Source organism: Nelusetta ayraudi, unplaced genomic scaffold (assembly GCF_046127955.1).
Source record: "Nelusetta ayraudi isolate G7.1 ecotype Tasmania unplaced genomic scaffold, CSIRO-AGI_Nayr_v1 ptg000006l, whole genome shotgun sequence".
Lineage (NCBI taxonomy): Eukaryota > Metazoa > Chordata > Actinopteri > Tetraodontiformes > Monacanthidae > Nelusetta > Nelusetta ayraudi.
The window spans coordinates 7,619,084-7,635,824 of record NW_027466056.1 but is presented as its reverse complement, the minus strand read 5'-3'; the positions used below and the strand labels follow the sequence as shown (position 1 = coordinate 7,635,824).

Here is a 16,741-nt window from a genome sequence, read left to right as displayed (position 1 = left end):
GAGCGAAACTTGATCATTTCAGGTATTTAAATGTTGTTGATTTTCATTTGTATCCGTGTCAGATATTAGAATTGTTCAGGAAAAGTCAAAGTTTTGGTTTGTTGGGGGGACCTTGTTATTGTTGGTGTTTTTCAGCCTAATTGCACGGGCTTGAGGCCTAATTGCTTAATGTGATGACACATTTCGCTTGGATTACTTGTAGGTAAAATAAAAAAACAACACTTTTTGTTTTTTCCTTTTTAGAAATGGTAAAACTCAACATTTGGTCTAATTTTGGCGTAAAAGTTTGCTCGCATTGCCGGTGGATTGTAGAGGATTCGTGATTTGTTTGATCCCTCGTGCGTAGCGCGCTATAAGTCAGGCTGCTGTGAGCTCATTTCGAGCGAACACGAGGAGGCTGCGCCCAGCCGTCACAATTACACTGACTGACCTCAGGTGCAAATCAACGCATCCACCATGTAATTTCCCAACGCGACCTCACGCATTAGTTAACCGTCCTGTCCCGTGAGGACGGGGGCGACGGCCACGGGGCTTTTTAACGCCGTTAAAAGGTAATGCGTGTCTACGACAGGCTTCCGTGCCGATACAGCGCGTGAGGAGCGTCTTGCTCGTTTTAATGCGATCCCGATGGGAACCCAGTGGTGGCAGAGGCGATCCGGGGAGGCGCGACCTATTTCTCTCTCCCGAGTGCTGCCACTGTCTCACCGATGTAGGAGGAAGGACAATAGAAGTGGAAAGAAAAGGAGGACAACTGGATTTTATCTCCAATCCGCATGACGCAACAGTAGCATTGAAAACCAGGCGGAGTGGGTTTTGTTGTGTGTCCAAGGATTATAAGGTGATTTCTAAGCCTGAAGTGGATGTGTTATGAATATTCTAGCAAGCCTTTGTCTGGCCCGTCTCTTGTGTCAATCTCTTTCTTACGTCATGTGAATGTCCAATCTGTAAAATTTGGCTAAATTTATCATTTTTCATATTGATAAAAGCTTAATCACATTGGTTTTCCTACCCGCAGAACTGTTCTCATATGTATTGAGCCAGGGTCTGGCTCCCAGTTAGCTGCCATCTTGCACCGCCATACTTCTAAGGAAGCCTGTATGGACAATCCAGGCCGTCTGACAGCGCATTTTGTATTCATGGTGAACATTTGCATCCTTAAACAAGCCAACAAAAAGAAGGTGGACAAGGTATCCAGGTTTGTGCTTGCAGGACACTGTAGTTCACTGGCAAACTCTGGAAAGAGTCCGTAAAGGGACATAAGTGAACGAGCGCTGCAATCTAAAATGTAACCACCTGATGCTGCTGTTTCTTTTTTAAAATCTCCAAATATTACACACTTAACCTTTAAGATATAAGGGAAGTTGGGGGGGAAAGTCCTACGTGTATCTGGGACAATTGTGTTCCCGCTTAGTTGCAATTTATTTTTCATGGAACTTATCTTATAACTATTCAGAGAAACCCCCACTTAGTTGCAGACAAACTAGGCATTATTGGCATTTTTCAAACTGATCTCTCGCAGATGGGCACAAATAACACATTTCACTCAGCTCACTTTCAGGCAATTTGTATGGACCAGCACAGAAATTACTAACATACGGTACTGTGACTGTACGTTTTTCCCTTTGGCGCTTAGTAGTTGTAGCTGCGACCTGAGCAGTTAGTCTTTTGAAAGGGATAATCACAGTGTTTATCAAAAGTTGAATAACCCTGGAACATCAGCACTAGCCTCCTTTTACGCAAGACGCTACCTTAAAAAGATTTTTTGATGGTAACTGCTGTAACTCTTTGAGGACCTAATTGACTGAATCTTAGATTCTAATGGAACCCCTTAATTAGGGGCTTTCATAATGCCATGTGGTTTGAAAAGGTCAACCACTTAAAGCTTACAGTCACGTTAAATCTCCGAGACAGGCTTCCCTCTCCCGTGGAAAGAGCACAAAGCTCTGTGTTGTCTGCGCCAGGTGCCTAATTAGGCTAATCAAGATCTGGGCCGTTTTAAATTAGATGTGGGCCGTTTCTATTTAAATAAAAATGTCACCAGCCATCGTCTAATTCCTGACTTGACGGCGTCTGAGGATGGTCTCGATGACGAGCTGCCCGCGAGGGTGAAAGAGTCCGCAGATGCGGGCGGCTGTGCGTGATGGGGCAGCAGGGAAAAAAAATACTTTTTCCTAAAACATTTCCAAATATTTCTCAGTGTACCTGCAGAATTTGAACTGATATTTCTTGTGAGAATGACAAAAGGTGATTTATTTTAGTTCCATTAGTTATACGAGTATCCGTAAGTTGTGTGTTGTGACAGTACAATACTTTGTGGTTGATTGCAATTTTGTTTATTCAATGGTCCAATATTACGCTCATTAGCAAATGCGCATTTTTCATCCCCGGATTGTCAACAATTTCCCCCCAAAAAAAGTCTCTGTGCAAATATCGTGGTTTTGGTTTGATTGCTCCGTCAAGCATAAACGTACCACAGTCTGTCTTGATCTTGTATTTCCAGAGGGAAATTGATATTTTTTGAAAACACCCTTAGTACTTTGGCTACAAACAAAAAAGGATTGTGTGGGTATCTCACAGTCTGTATGCATTATTTTCATCCATTCAGCAACGGCAACAGTTAGTATTTACATCAGCGGTAATGATTCTTAACGCGTCAATAGGACGTTGAGATAGCGCAGCGACAGACGCGTCCATTAGGATTAGTTAGTCGCCGGCGAGAGGCAAAAAAGAAAGATCTGTGAAACCTTGATGAAATCTGGTCCCTGGTATTTTTTTTTTCCCTCCCTGATAGAATGTTCGTCCATCCCGAGCCGCACTCACTCCCCTTGTTTGCTCCCCGTTTTCTGTTTGAAGGGCAGCCGTTTACCGCTGAAAACGGCTCCAGCTCGAATCGCCATGTTTCTATTAACGCCGGCTGGAATTTGATTGGCAACTCTCTTTGCGAAAGGTCAGTCGGACCCCTCAGCACTGGAAAAATCTGTGCGTTCGGCTTAAAAGCCCCTGATCTCCCTGGGAATATCAACACTGGTGAGTTCAGCCCTGCCAAGAATTATTACCCCAGTGCCGCTTCTGCTTCAGCCTATCATGAAAAACATTGCGTTGTACATATTCTTTTGTTGCCTTCAAACAGGAAGTTTATCAGCATTCCAGTGCTCACTAACGGGGCGGTTCAGAGTTTGCTCTTTGTCTTTGAAGCCAACGGTCACACAGAAAATAAACAAATCTTTGCTTTACTTTTTTTTTTTTTTTTAGAGAAGGCTTTTCACAAGCATAATAGAAAAACAGCATCTCCGCATCTTCTTTGATGTGTAGTCCTCAAGTACGGCTCATTATCATTGAATTGTTGAACTGATGGACGCGATGCTAATGACGCCGATAAACTTTACGATGCTAACCTCAAAATACAAGGGAAAAAAGTGATTGGATGATGACTTGGGCGTCTCGTTGTTATCGTTTTAATTTGTCTTTCTTTCGCCCCAGTTTGCAAACGTTCCCGCGCGAATGACATACAGTGCACCACCTTTCCTCGCTGCAGCCGGCGAACGCTACATTTTGATTCTGTTTTCACGCGTGAGCTGAACCAACAAGTCTCACAAAGGTCAGAAGTCACTGTGCAACGTCTTCTTAGAAATTCAATGTGTTTCCAGCATGGGTCTGTCCTCCCCGGGAACTGGAAAAAATCCAAACTTTAACTCTCTCAAGTGATGCGATTTTCACTCCGTTTGCTAAAACACGCTGCTCTGGAAATGAGCCACTTGTGAGGCAACAAAAAGCACAACAAATCTGGGATACCTCTGCCAGGCTAGGCTAGGCTTGGCTAGGCTAGGCTAGCGTAGTGGACCCACCCTCTTAGACCAACTAAGACAACCCTCTTGCTTTGTCATCTTTCAAATCTGTGGAACATTGAAGACGGGATAGGTTTCAACAGGAAAATAAAACCAGACATTTTAGCAGAAGGCTACCAAATTTGATGGAAGCCTTTGGGACTAACTAAGGAGAGTAAAAACTTTTTTTAAAAAAAACTTGAAGACTTGTATCCAGCCGTCTCGACACAACGATGCAGTCGCTTCACTGCACCCCCAAAAATACGGTGCAACAACATTTCTGTTCAGCATTTCGGATTATTTTCAATCTCAGAACGATGTTGGCGAGTGAGGCAAAGTCAAACTCATCGCTCATTCCAAGGATTTGTCCTGCCCCCGCCCACACACACACACACACACACACACCCTCCACCCTGGGGGGATACAGAGGGATACGCACTCTAATGATTTTTGGCAGCGGAAACAAAAGGTGCGTTTGCTCCCCCTTTAATTTTCCCTCCACCCCGCCATTGTTGAATAATTAAGACCCGTTGTTATTCCTCGGCCACCCACTGTAACGACGGCAATAATTCATATTATGCTGATTAGCGCGGCGACAGGGGGTGGTGCGCAATATATTCCCCAAATGATCCCCCCTCCCCCCTTCTCTTCCAACCTCAGAAAATTATGTTAATGTTGAAATGAGTCATGTTTTCTCGACGAGGTGTGAGGAAGGGAAAATGTCTGGATTAGCTTCTATGCGGCGCTGAAAATGCGCCATATGGCCTCCGAAGGCATGCTTGTGACGAGCTAATAGGTATTTCCATGCGTCCGTATAATAACCTACCTCGCAAATGCGCAACAGTCACGGATGAGGTTGTGCAAGGTTTTTTTCTTTTATTACCGCTCCATCTCCCCCTCTCTGCCTTAGCGCGCTAGCAGCTTGATAATGGGAAGCAGTGATTACTTGGTCGCCGTGCTGACAGCTCGACGTATCCCAGCGACGGCGGGCAGGAAGCCCACAGACCAGACCTGCCACTCAAATCTGAGGCCCCGGGAACTTCTTCCCCAATTACCCAGCGTGCACTGCACTCTGCCCTGTTAGCGGAAGCCGGCGGCGGCGCGCTGCCTTGACCCGACGCGGCCTCTTTCCTCCCTCAGCTCTCCGTGGCTCCAGTCAGACAGGCGCGACGTGATGGCCCGATAACAGTGGACGGCTGCGTTAGCCTGTCTCCTCGCTTTAAGAAAAAAAAGTAACCGTAATCACGGATCTAAAACAATTAGCTGATTCACTGATAAGATAAGTCGAGGGGGAAATTAAGAGCTCATTGCTAATGGATTTGTTTTCTCAGATCGCTTGGGTCTTTTGAACCCTTCTTATTCCTTTGACACCTGCTGATGTATAATGTCGCTGCCGCAACAGGTCCTAAATGCTCTCAAAGGTCCAGTGTGTAATATGTGGCTTGATTTATGATTATTATATTGGTAAAAACTTAATATTCAGCTCATAAATATATTAATAAAAGTGCATAATTGCAGTACCTAAAAGTAATTTGGTTTTCCTACCCTTAGAACGGTACACACACACACACACACACACACACACACTCATACACACACAAACACACACACTCACTCACATACATATGTACCGTATTTTCCGCACTATAAGGCGCACTTAAAAGTCTTGATTTTTTTCAAAAAACGACAGTGCGCCTTATATATGGCTTGATTCTGGTTGTGCTTGCTGACGTCGAAGCGATTTTGAGAGGTACACGGCGCTTTGTCAAAGTGTTTTACCGTAGTACAACTTAGGTAAATTACAAAGCCGCACCGCTCGCAGCATTACGGCTATCGCGGAGTAATACATAAGCCTCTTATACACTAAGATGAAGATGAAGATCGCGTAGATGAAGTGAGACAGTGTTCAGGAGTCCGGCGGTGCTGTAGAATCAAGCGCTGATGGAACGTAATCGAACACCTTCCGAACCGTGGTGGAGAACCTCCGGTGGATTTCAACTCGCGTTGGTAACATATTTCTAGCGGTATCATTCTGTTTTTTATTTGTTACAAACAAGTTTTAGAGTTACTGTGAACGCAGTTAATAAAGTCTGACGGACTTATCTCTGATTCTTTTGTTTCGCTTAATGCGCCTTATAATTCGGTGCGCCTTATATATTACATAAATTAGAAAATAGACCATTTATTGACTGTGCGCCTTATAATCCAGTGCGCTCTATAGTGCGGAAAATACGGTATATATATATGTATATGTATATAAGCATATACATATCGCAAGGGCCTTGCTCCGAGCACAGCCATATTTCTAAGGAAGCCTGGTGTGGACAATCCAGTCCGCCTGACAGCGCGTTTCGTGATTAGGGTGAACACTCGCGTCTTCAAATGAACCAACAAAGAAGAAGGTGGACGAGGTATCCAGGTTTGGGTATGCAGGCCACTGTAGGTCACTGGCAAGCTCAACCATGTAACCATGTTGCTGTTTTTCCTTCGAAGTCTCCAAAGATTGCACATTTAATCTTTAAATATAACAATAAATGAATGACATTTCTATCCAAAAGTAGACCCATGAAAGTCCTTTTCATCTCGTGACATCAGCATAGTTGAGGCACACCTGCTCACCTGAGCTTAGCGTTCTCTTTGGTCAATGTAGTTTCGATTCCTGCTGAGTTTTTTTTTTTCTTTTAAGTACCTTATGATTAAATTTCTGAAGTAATAATGCAGCCTCAACTGTACTGTCTCTCTCAGGAACATACTGACACACACAATATTACATCCGATGATTAATAACATATACGTCTTTATAAGGCCTGGGTGTGTGATATTGTAACTGCTGCTCAAGAAGCAGAAAAGTTTTGTTTTTGGCGTTTATGAGAAAATGTTTATGAGAAAAACATGGATGGAAAAAATAATATACTGTATATATTAGGGGTGTGATGACACATGATATTGGGTTTGCGAGAACGAGGCCGACGAGATTTTGACATTACTTTACAGAAAATGAAAATGTCAAAATACACGACTTGACAAAGAGGTTTTGTTGTAACAGAGTAACGAAACATTGCAGAGGCATTTTGCCATTTTTATAACTTGCATTTATTACTTCCATACATGAACTTTTGAACTGCATTGCACAAGAAAAAAAATAAAATAAAACCAATATTGTAGTTTTGCAAACAATTCTTGTGGACAAAGATGTGTATGTATATACATATATATATATATATATATATATATATATATATATATATATATACATATATATATACATATATACATATATATATATATATATATATATATATATATATATAAATAAATAGATGTGCGCCCACGAGACAACTTTTTTTGAGAACTATCACCATCATTTTATCTCTTCACATCCTCATTGTGATTCTGCTCCTGTTTTTCCAAGATAAGAAAACCAAAGAAATGTAATAAAAGATTATACTTTTAAAGTCGAGCACAAACTGCAAATATTTGTTCACTGCAACTTCCCCCAATATTATGTTTCACTGCCTGGCTCATGTATTTTAAGGCTGGCATAATTTCTCTCTTTGCCTGCTGGTTGGACAGTGTCATTTGATTATTACATTTGTTGTCAGCGTGCTTGGAGTTATTGGAAGAAAAAGATAAAGAAGAGAAATTATTATTAGATTTTTAAAAATAAATCATTGCTACTGGCCTGAAGCAGACTCACTCACACGGATTCACTCGTGAAGCCCACTGCGTTCTTTAATTGGGCCAGCTTTAGGCTTTTTGATGAGGCTGGCATTGGGCCAATGCCTGCGCCTGCCTGGCTGACTTAAATAGACGAATAAATCAATGAATTAAAAAATAAGTCTGCAAGTTTAAGTCTCGTCATGGAGATTGCGAATGCTGCGGTTTAGTCCGCTACTGCTAGCGCTGTATGCAAACCATTCACCACTAGATTGCCAGACACTGTACACATCGGCTCCGAGCACGTCCTCGTTTAGCCTCCTTCAGGACCTTTTTCACAGGTTGCGTTATCATTGGCACCAATCAGCGACTGCACAGTACATCGGAAACAGTCGCACAATGTATATTTCAACATTTATTATATCGACATTTTTCAACACTTTTCTCTGTCTACATTATCTTTCTGAAATATCACACAGTGATCTGCACACCAAGCTAAAGCTAAAGCTCCCGTCAGTTCGCACCCCAGACTGCCGTCCGTCATCCTCCTGAGTTCTCCCAATCAAACTGGTAAATTAGAAGTACTCACAGTTGCACCGAGTGACCCAGGCTTGCAAACAATGCGTAGCGTTGTGATACATAACACGGACCTGAAAGTCAGCGAGTGAACCCTCCCTCCCCCGACGAGGCATCGCGCTAATTGAGCCGCAGCACCGGCCCTGATACATTCTTCTATTATTGATGATTATGTGTTGTGCGCAGTTCATTCATTACCTTCCTCCCAAGGTGAACAAGCACCCTTGCCAAATGTTTACAGGGAGGCTTTGCGTGGGCGCGGCGGCGGCGGCGGCACTGCCTGCCACCGCCGCCGCGTATTAATCAGGTGGAAAACTGGCCTGGATGGAAGGGTGCGGGGGCGGGGGCGGGGGCGGGGGTGGGGGATTATTCCATTTGACCTTTTTCCGGGGCGTGAGTGAGACTTGAATGATAAAGTTGCACATCAGTGGATTCCTCCGCCGCTCACCCTCCCCTCCCCCGCTGTTTGTTGCTGCTGCTCTGCCCCCCCCCCCCCCCCCACCAACCCCCCCGCCCACACTCCGCGATAGCCGCGGCATATTGATGAGCCATCGGCCTGATTACTCTTAAACTCGCCTCGCGGCCCGTGTCAGGATCGATCTCCGCCCACGTTGGGCCCTTTATGCAGTTTTGCCCGGCGAGTCTGATTTATTGGCCGGCTATCTGACTTGGGCCGATCTAAATATAGACGACAGCCTCCGTATCGCAGCGCGTTCATTTCGTTCGATTATTGCGCCGTCGGCCAGCAGAACCGAGGCCCGAGGCCCATCTCGCCTCCTCTGTTTTTTTGATGCGCCTTGTTCTGAAATGGCCTTTTTTTTCTAACTGTCCTCTGTCCTTCTCTGTTCTGTTTTTTCCCCCCCCGCAGAGATCACATGAAGAGAGAGGAGCTCATCTCGCCGCGGGGCAGGAGCGAGCTGTGCCAGGTAGGGTACGCTACAGTGACCCCCAGCTTCTCAAATAGTTGCTCAGTCGGGGATGCAGGGCATTTCTGGTTCTGAAATGGCCCTCTTACGCTGGGCAGACGCAGCCGAGGCCTGCATTTCACAGAGTTAACGCCTAAAAAAAAAACAGCAGGCCGAGAACTTAAATGGAAGCCGGCGCCGCCTCTGAGGTACGCCGCTTCCGAGTCGCTGCTTAATCAAAGCCGAGGGCTTTGTCGCCCCTCGCGTGCCTTGAACGTCTTCCCACTTCCCCTTTTGTCATCAAAGGGAATTACTAAATTAATTATTGAAGGGAAAACACGCCGTCCCCCGTCCCCTCCCCCCCGTGTCATGTCAGCTCCTTTCACAACCCCTCCATCAGTGCGGCGCAGTAAACATACGCCGTATGTCCCCGATACGTTTCACGCATGGCTTCAACAGGGGGGGTTCGTCACCGCAGTCAAAGTGAATGCATTCGCTCCCACATTGGGCAAGAACAGGCTTGAAACGTGTTTTTGTGAGTGGGAGGTTTGCCTCCCAACTGTCACAGTGCAGGCCTGCGATGTCACAAAGGTCACTGGGACCTCAGCAAAAACCCCACCTGGCTGACCAATGACATCCTTAAACAGGCATGGGCTAATTAATTTAAGCTTTTTAATCTGTCCTGCCGAACTTGAAGAAATTATATTAATAGTAAGTAAGTTATGAAATAGCTGTATTTCATCCATTTTTTCAGCGTTATCATAGTCATTTCAAGAAAGAGCTAAGCACAGTGGGCCATCAAAGATGGATATTTTGTTGTAATACTTTTATTCATTTTCAATAGACATTAAAGCAACATGTTTTCTACTGACCCCATGATATATTTTGTCTCCTATGAGGTGGCTCACCAATACACTCCATCCATCTGCTGCGGCTCCGACTCCCCACTCGGTCATATTTTAGAAGTCTAAAATCTCAACAAGAATGTTTAGGGTTCTACACATGCTAATCAGACTGATTTATTATCACTTCCTTACACAGAGTACAGTTAGATCTACTGTGGCATTTCTTGTCATATACAATAAATCATGGCCTCATTTATTTTTTTGCAACACTATCCAAGAGGTCGTAATAGCTCCGCTCCATGAAGTCACCTCTTCTCCGAGCGGCCGTTAGCTTCGGAATCGCAGGGGAGGAAATGCGTGTATTTCCGAGGTGCGGCGGAAAGTGCGAGCGCACGTAAGCGATCGGTGACGCACCGCTGCCTGCCGCACGTGCTCAGATCTGCCGGAACGGGCTTTTATTGTCCTCAGGTGTCTTTCGGCTCGACCTCGGAAAATGTCATTTTTTCCACATCGATGATGTGTCACTTCTCCACAGCTTGTTCATGGCTCCCAGTCAGCACATGTTATTGACCCTGTCAGAAGATTTCTTTATCATTTATTTCTCTGTAAATCCCAATAGTTTATAGCACCGTGAATTTTAGGAAAAACATCCTTTTTCTCCCATTTTATGCTCACAGCAAACCGTGTGTTGCGCCGTGTTTCCGACTATCACGCTGACAGAGTTTACAGTTCAAATTCAGACAAATTTCTGCATTGGACTCCATTTTGATGATCTGCGATCATCATGAGTGCACTGTCAGGCAAGATGTGCATCACAAGTACAGGAGAACATTTTAGTGTTTGATGGAATCCATTTCCAGTGCTAAGTCCTAATTAAATGTGATTGAGATAATTCCATGTGCGCAAAATTCTGTGATCACACTGAAAGTATGCTGTTATAAAGAGCATAAAATATAATCCATGATTAGCACACACAACTAAGTGTGATTTTAAATTAAAGCTGTGTTTTAACAATGTTTATGTATATGTATATATACATATATATATATATATATATATATATATATATATATATATTGAATTAGACATTCTAGGTAACAACTGTCAAAGCTGTTTAGCACATCCTGACTGGTTTTCCTGCACTAGCAATGATCTCAGAACATTTCTCTAAATTATTTCATGAAGTTGGTTATAATGGAGTTCAATGCAAAAATGAGTCGGTGACCCCAAACTTTTGCACGGTCCTGCATGTATGCAAAAATCATATTGGTGCTCGACAGGTTGATATTTCTTCACCAAGAAGCTAAACCCCCATAACAGAGGATTCACTTTAAAAGAGGTGTTGGGGTGGGCTCAGCTAATCGCGCAGATTTGGCTAAATGTCCCTTTTTCTCGCTCTGAGGGCAGTTTGTGATGTCACAGTTTCCGTCTCATCCGGAGGTGGGAGGCTGCCCCGCTGGAGCCAAATGAATCCATAAATCACGGCGCTCATCTGCATACAATTTGCATTTTCTCGCCTCAGAGACCGCTTTTAAGCCTAATGTCATTTTTAATTGCCGTGGGAGAGGTTTGCACCAAAGGGTGGGGGCCAACCCATCTGGTTGCAGCCCTTATCGCTGCCACCAAAAAAAATCAGAGTTGCACCGGAGTTGCATCCAAATCACGCTGAGGTGACGCGGCGGCGATCCGAGGGCAGCCTCGCGGTGGGAAAGTTGGCGGAAAAGGGCGGAGCGTGTGGACGGAGCCTGTGGACGGACCCTCGGGGACCAACAGCCCGTATCAAAGATTCAGCTCAACTCTCTTTGAACCGCGAAAAACTGCGATTCCGGGAGTTGGCACCGGGGAATTCTTTGTGAATACCCGTACAAATACTCGAAGTAGTTGATGTTAAGGCTGCAGCGCTTGAACATCTCATCTATTTCATTTATGAAATTCCCTCCTTTTAAAATATTTAATTGCCTCTGGAGATTGTATCGGAGGATACTCACACACACTCACGCGCACACATATTTTCTCTTCTCTCTCCTTCTCGTGTTTGCTTGCTGAATTAGAAATTATGTAGATAAAGCTGTGAAGTACGTCCACAGGCGGCTCTCTGGGGCTCATCGGTCTATAAGAGACATGCTAACGTTCACAACTTCCTGTGTAAAGACACTTTTTTGATTGTTTAAACACGTCTTTGTCAAGTCAGTTTTTTGCCTTCCCGTTTCGCAAGGCCCAGCGTGAACGATTCGGCACCGCTCGGCTCAGCTCCGGCTTTGAGATGTAAGACGGTTTAAAAAGACTCCCTAAATATGAAGTGTTTTTTTTTATTTTCGCGGTGCCCCACCTCTCCAACCGAACCTGCGATATTACTCCTGATTTCGTCATCATGCTGGCTGTTAAACCGGTCTGAAATTTCACTAATTGTGGCGGGATGCTTGCTCACCCGGCGCGAACCTCATCTTAATTGAACGGCGCAGCATCCCAGATCCTGCCGTAGGCCTGCCGCATTTGCATAGCCGTCGTCGTGGTTGTTCATCAAAGACACCTCGGCGGTCTCTTCGTCACGTCTGAAGACAGATCTCGCCATCTTTTTTTCTCCTCCTCGACCGTCGACCACGCGGCGACGCTGCGGCTTGATACGCCCGGTTTCGATCAGATTAAAGGAGTCGATCAGATTAAAGGCGACGCTGTCACACGACGGTCGTAACTCATTAGTCGATTTTTACTGATCGCTGGTCTCCCTTGAATCATTGCGGGTCTTTAGGAACGTAAAACCTTGAAACGGCGGCGGCCTCGGTGGAGGCCCGGGGAGGGTGGGGTGGGGCGGGGTGTGGGGGGTGAAATGTGCTCTGGCGCAGTGGGGAGCTGCAGGGCTTCGTGAGCGGGGAGAGGAAGTGTGTGTGTGTGTGTCTGTGCGCATCCCTTAAAGCTGTCAAAAGTGTTAGGAGAGTGGATCACGTTCAGCCTCTGAAGCTTCCCTCGGTTACAGGAAGTTCTATGGGAGGACGAAGCTGTCAAGTCTTTTTTGTGGGACGGGGGGAGACTCGCACTGGCTTTCCCAAACATGGCAGCGGGGACGGATGGAGATGATGCTTAAATGAATGAATGAATGAATGATTTCATTTCACAAAGCTGAAATTGTGTGCAATCAGCTGACAAAAATGTGCACGATATGTTCTCTCACAAAAAAAACAAACAGGCAAACTCTGTAGATGACAAATGGAGTAAGTTGAAGCGGAGGCTTATTTTTCCCTCTCCTGTACAATCCATGAGATTACTCAATATCAGTAATACAAAGAACATAAAAACACAACAACACAAAATATGCTGTAAATTATTCTTCTTAATTAAGTCACATTTCAATAATTGTTCATTATAATCATGAAATATTTTGGCTTTTTTTTTTTTTTTTTTTTTAACTCAATAGAGATCTACACTCTTTCAATTCATCACTGAGCCCATTCCACAAATTTACTCTCAAAAAAGAAACACTTTTATACTTAACATTGGTTCTCACATTACTTAATTCAAAGGCCCTCTTAATATGTATTAGTTTTCTTTTGATTTAAAAACATCTTTGAATACTTGGCTTTTCAATCAGAAGCGCTCGAGCAATTAAAGTTAAGCGCCCAGTGATTGTCACATCCAACCCTGAATACTGAGTGCCAAGCAGGGAGGCAATGGGGACCATTTTTACAGTCTTCAGTATGACCCAGCTGGGGATTAAACCAACAATCTACCAGTCTCAGGGCGGTCACTCTACCACTAGACCACTGAGCTGGTCTAGTGAGATCACCTAGAATATCCGTAATACAAAGAATACACACCGCGGGCCACACTTTGAGAAAGCCGGAGGAAGTTCTTGCGGGCTCTGGCGTCGTTTTGCGGTCCCGGTGAGCTCTCCGAGGTCAGAAAGGCTGTTCCATTCCCCTCATTGACACCGGGGACAGATTTCAGATCACATCTGCCATCGACCAATCCGAAGTGGGGCTAGGAGAGCGCTGTGCCGGAGGGGTCAACTTGGTAAATGCAAATCGCATTTCCTTTTAACCCATCGGTAGCGGGGGTCGCGCGAAGGGTCACGGTCGCTCAGATAGCATCAGCGAAACTGCCAGTCACTCCGACGCGACCCCGGCCGCGCAACGCTCGCCGCCTCACCTTAATACATATCGACCGCTAGCCGGTGTCAAGCAGGTCAGGCGGGCCGTGCAAACATTATATTCTGATTAAGTCTTAAATGATGAAGTTGCCCCGGAGACGCCGAGCGAACCGTAAGCGCTGAGGCAGCGGCACTTCATCTATTGCTGATTTCTCGGGCAAAATAAAACTGTATGTTCTCTTAGTTTGACAATGTAGAGGCAGCGTAGCTCTATTTTTTTTTTTTTTTTTTTTTTTTTTTTTTCAGCGTCTCGTGCTTTTTGCGGTGTGTCTTCATCGACGCGGTCTGCGGGGGTGGCCGTGCAAGTATTTTTAGCTCGGTGTCAAAAAGTGCAGAACAACGAAAAACTCAAACCTCCGTGCCATTCTCGTGGTGTTACGCACAGCATTTCGCGTTGATGATGTGTAAAAATGTGTCTTCTTTTATCAGTTTGGTATTTTTTTAATAATTGTTAAATGTTTGGACTTATTGTATGCCTTGTATCCATCTAACAAAGAGCACCGTATAAAGGCACGAGGCCTAAACCTTGGTAAGTTATAGCCTTTCAGTGCGCGTTAAGAAGAATACCTCATTCATCATGCATCATTTGGAAACGACTTCCTCTCGTTCACAATAATGTCCTTACTCTCGCTTGAGGGGGTTTCGGTCTTTGAGCAGGTTTCAGCTCCGAGCTGAGGCGCGACATGTTTTATTAAAACTGCCATTATCGCCCGTGCTAATCGCATTAGCCGCAACCGAACGGCTCCTCGTGGCCTCTCCCTCCTGGAGCTCTTCTCCGGCGCTCCTGGTACTGCGGCATCTTACCGCCTTCGCCTGATAAGGCGCCGAAGAGCCGTCTCCGGGGCGAGCGATTAAAAGTGCCGTCTGTCGGAGGTCGGCGCGATCGATCTCAGAGATCAAAGGTCACGCGACGCGGATGGCTGTCTTTGCGCATCTCTTCTGGTAAATGCTGCAGCACAACAGCAAATCAAAAGGAGTTTAATGAGACCAGTCGATGGGTCTCGACGGCGCCGCTGATCTGCACGGAGCTGATGTCCGTCTTTAGCTTGCGGGGTCAAATCTAACAGTTTCCGGTTTGCCACGTGACCCCTAGCGATTTTCCCCTGCTAGGCATCACAGTATAGTTGCTTCCCTTAGCTTAAATTGCACATCAGGTTGTCTTCACTTTGAACCGTTTAAAAGCCTCGTTTAAAAGCCCCTGTTGTGAATGTTGTCAGCCTAGCGGTAAAAAACACAACTACTTGTGCAGAGTGCCCCCCCCGCCGCCCCGCCCCCCCCGCCACCCCGCCAGCCGAAGCATCACTTGACAAATGAACGTTCCGTTCAAAGCGAAGGTCGCAAGCTGCTTTTGTTTTGGAAAATCGCTGGAGTGGAGCCACGTTGTATTTCACTCCGCCTCTAATTTAAAGTTTTTGGCTGACACGTCCTCGCACGGAGCGAGCGAGCAAGCGGTCGGCCGCCAGCTCCAGCTCCAGCTCCAGCTGCCAAGCCCTTATTTAAAAGGAGCTGCGCCTGCTTTGGAGGAAGACGGCGGCAGCTCAGCTACAACCGCCAGCGCGGTTTAGACATACTTGCATCCAGCAGATTATTGTATTTACCGTGTGTGTCGGTAGATCGTTATCGTTTCTCTCAGCCCTGTCTCGTCTGCCAGACCCATTTTATTTGGGACAGTGTAATAGCCTCTCATCCCGATCATCCGTCCCCACACCCAACTCAGCAGAGATAAGAAGATTTACTGTTTTCGACATAGGGAGAACAAGAACCACGAGGCTGCGAAGCCGTCAGTTGATGTTTCAAGGGTGGCAACGACGACAGATGACAGCGACGCGACTAATTAGAAGCCCGTCACCGCTCCCCACCCTTCCTCCGTCACCCCCCCCCCCCCCCCCCCCCCCACTTCAATTTCTATATTCCACAATTTGAAATGAAAGGGGAGAAGATTCATTTTTCATGCCTTGCACGTTTACCTCTGGTGGTTCGTTCCCCTTCTGGCCTGGCTCCTTCTGCTTCCTTCAAACATTTAGCCCCTGTCCCTCACATGTTTCTGAAATGTTTCATGTAGGCGCACACACACACACACACACACACACACACACACACACACACACACACACACACAAACACTCCCTTTGAACAGTGGCGTTTGATGTTCGACGTGAGCTCAAGTGTGTGTACGTTGAGGCTTCCGCCAAAACCCCCGACCCCTCTGTCTAGCTTTCTTCTCCAACAAGTCAGCAGCAGAATTTCCTTGGCTGCATTTGCATTGCGCGAGGATTACCGGACCGGACCGCCACCACTATGCATTCACAGCACACTTCAACAGGGGGCTGTTTTGGCCCTGCGTCACATTTGCACTAATGTGCCAGGTAGAATTAGAAGTGCATTAAAAAGGAAGGTGATTTTCTGAAGCCATTCATCACACTTGCCTCGGGCTTCTCCGCCATTTTTCATGTTCCCCCTTTTATTCAGAGACAATGAATAAAAATAACCCCCCCCCCCCACACACAAAGAAAATAAAGAAAAGCGGCAATGCGGCAAAGGAGTGCTTAAATGGAAGCGGCAGTGACAAAGCTGAACTGATGTTCCTCTTCTCTTGCTGCGTCCACCGCGTGCGTCTCCGCCAAGTGTCCGTTCTCCCTCTGAACGCGTTGACATCCCATTTTCAGATATTTGTCGCCGTTCCGCCGCCGCCACTGAACCGGAGCAGACAAGAGTAAAACTTGCAGGGCGCTCCCCCGAAAAGGGAAAGACAAAAAAAAGAAAAAAAAAGAACCTGCTCCTTTAGACTGA

At 45.7% G+C, this 16,741-nt stretch overlaps 1 protein-coding gene across 1 annotated transcript in view; it reads left to right on the top strand.

Annotated features, from left to right (window-relative positions):
• Positions 1-16,741, top strand: part of LOC142882865 (beta-1,3-galactosyltransferase 1-like) — a 97,669-nt gene that overhangs the window by 38,514 nt on the left and 42,414 nt on the right. Inside the window, exon 2 of the mRNA XM_076017571.1 lies at positions 8,926-8,983. The gene's annotated coding sequence lies outside the window, so the exon portion shown is untranslated. The remainder of the gene's footprint in view (positions 1-8,925; positions 8,984-16,741) is intronic.